Source organism: Argopecten irradians, unplaced genomic scaffold (genome assembly GCF_041381155.1).
Source record: "Argopecten irradians isolate NY unplaced genomic scaffold, Ai_NY scaffold_0759, whole genome shotgun sequence".
NCBI lineage: Eukaryota > Metazoa > Mollusca > Bivalvia > Pectinida > Pectinidae > Argopecten > Argopecten irradians.
In genome coordinates this window covers 16318-19138 of record NW_027188226.1, presented here as the reverse complement: position 1 = coordinate 19138, position 2821 = coordinate 16318, and the positions used below count along the sequence as shown (strand labels likewise).

The 2821-nt window shown below is 35.6% G+C and overlaps 1 pseudogene; it reads left to right on the top strand.

Moving 5' to 3' along the window:
* Nucleotides 1-549: 549 nt before the first annotated feature.
* On the top strand, nt 550-2123 carry LOC138313575 (piggyBac transposable element-derived protein 4-like; annotated as a pseudogene).
* The last annotated feature ends 698 nt before the right edge of the window (nt 2124-2821 follow it).

Below are 2821 nucleotides of genomic sequence, written 5' to 3'. Positions count from 1 at the left end.
CTGTATACATTGATAATACCGATCTACTGTATACATGTATTTGATAATACCGATCTACTGTATACATGTATTTGATATACCGATGTATACATGTATTGATAATGCCGATCTACTGTATACATGTATTTGATAATACCGATCTACTGTATACATGTATTTGATAATGCCGATCTACTGTATACATGTATTTGATAATACCGATCTACTGTATACATGTATTTGATAATACCGATCTACTGTATACATGTATTTGATAATACCGATCTACTGTATACATGTATTTGATAATACCGATCTACTGTATACATGTATTTGATAATACCGATCTACTGTATACATGTATTTGATAATACCGATCTACTCTATACATGTATTTGATATTACCGATCTACTGTATACGTATATTTGACAATATCTATCAACTGCATACATGTATTAGATAATACCGATCTACTGTAGCATGCAGTACATATGATTTAAAAACGTTATCCATTCCTTAATTGCAATTTTATTGTCATTTACATGTATCTGTATGTATTACTTTGACAGATATGCGAGGAATTATCTTCGAACGACAGAAAATTTAGGCAGGTTCGCACGACTGCATAGATGGAAACTATTGACAGTACAGACGTTCAAATCCTTTTTGGCCATATTTTTTAACGTGGGAATTGTTAGAAAGACATCCATAGAAAGTATCTGAATCCTATGTTACCAAGCCAACTTTCATCCTGGTTTAAGACAATTTCTTCTAGGAATACATTCCAAAACATCTTAAAGTTAGTTCCTGCACGTGTCTGATTATCGGAGACATGTATGTGTTATTGAGTGATAAAGCTTAGGCATAGTTTTTTGTTTTTATATAAAATAGGAAATGTGAGCATTCATTAAATAACAGAGACTAAAGGTCTGTCATACTTCCTTCTATGAAATTGTTAAGCTAATTTGCCGTCCCTGAATGTTGTAAAACGATACGGTTTAAAAGACTTGGCAATTTTTTCAAAAATGTACGATGTATTAGAATGGTTCATTATTTTGCAGCATCCAGCATATGATCCAGCTGCACGTTTCAAACCACTGCTAACCTTTATCAACAGAATATTTCAAAGGTTTTTGATACCCAATCAGGAGCTATGTGTAGACGAGACGCTAGTGCCTGCAAGAGGTCAGAGTATAATGCGTCAGTATATTCCAACCAAGGCAGCCAAATTCGGTATCAAGTTCTGGATGCTGTGTGAAGCGGCAACTGGATTTACAGAGGGAGACAATTTGATCCAACACCAAGAGGAGAGTTGCAAGGAACTCATGTCATGGAAAGTCTCTTGAGATAAACCTCCCTGTTTCACAAAGGCTACCATGTATTCTTTGATAGCTATTTCTTCTTAATATATTTCTTCTCTTAATCTTGCATCCCGTCTTTTAACATGCAATACCTATGTAACGGGAACATTGCGAAAAAATCGCCCAATGCCGCGTAACATTCAGCAGGCAGACCACCAGGCTGGCACTGCCATTCACATGCGCCAGAGAGATGTTCTTTGTGTAGCGTACAAAGACGAAGTGGGTAAAAAACCAGTGCGTATGTTGAGCACTTTCCTTCCTGCTCAGGAGATGCAGACCGGACGCCCAAACATCATTCACCAATATAATAGGTAGATGAACGCCTATATTTTATATAAGAACAACACGTCGGATAGAGTGGTATCAAGGCTTAAGTTTATTCAGATGGTCATAGAAAATTTAGCTGGAGTTCAGCCCGATGCACAGGAAGTAAGACCGAGACCGAGGAGATGTCATGTAGACGTCCTCCCGCAACGGAAGTAAAAAAAAAAAGACTGTTGTGTATGCTCTAGCCCATCCTCGATACTCCAGGGTTCCGATCACTTAAGTGATCGGAACCCCTGGAGTATCGAGGATGGCTCTAGCCGTGCTCGCGGAGAAATCAGGCGCCGAAGCCGAACTGCATGTACGCTATGCAGGAGAAGATTGCATAGAGAATGTATTCGATTACACCACTGCATAGAAATGTAGATTTAAAACTACACCATCAACTGAAATAAAAGAATTATGTATATAGGCCTGTGGTGTGTAAACTGTGTTTCGGAAATACACGGATTTCACTCAAAAACCTATAACGTTATTATATAAGTTAATAAATATATCATTTTATGTATGTCAAATTGACTTAAGGTTGATCTTGAGAAAAAACTTGTCTTTGTGTTGTTAATTAGTCAATATAGCACAGTGGCGTGTATATAAGTACATACGTACGTGTAAATATATACAATATAACTCAACTTTGATGGATTCATCATTTTTCATATGTCATAAACTCGCCTTTGTAATATTTAAAAAACAGAAACATATGAAATGAGTAAGTATGATATAAAAAAGTATTAGTATATTAATACAATTTAAACAAATTTATTCATATTTTCTTTCTTCTAATAATCATTAAGGCGAGTGTCTGTGTCAGCGTATATGCATTAAAAGCAAAAATGAAATGACGTCATAATTGCCATAACGTCATAATTGGCAGGTCGGCTATTTGACAGTTCGAATTTGGCGACGTCAAAAACTTGGCAGTCTAAGGGTTAAATAAATGTTTTAAAAATTATCATAAAAAAGTGAAATTTTCCGAATATGTGGCTGAAAAAAACACTTACATACGCGGGAACCCATCATTAAGCAAAATATATTTCAAATAAATTTACAATCATGATACGTATATATATACCAATACGTTGTCTGATGAATGAGTACACATCGTACAAGTCATTGGAACGTCACACAGGATATTTTCATTGGTTATGTAAAATCA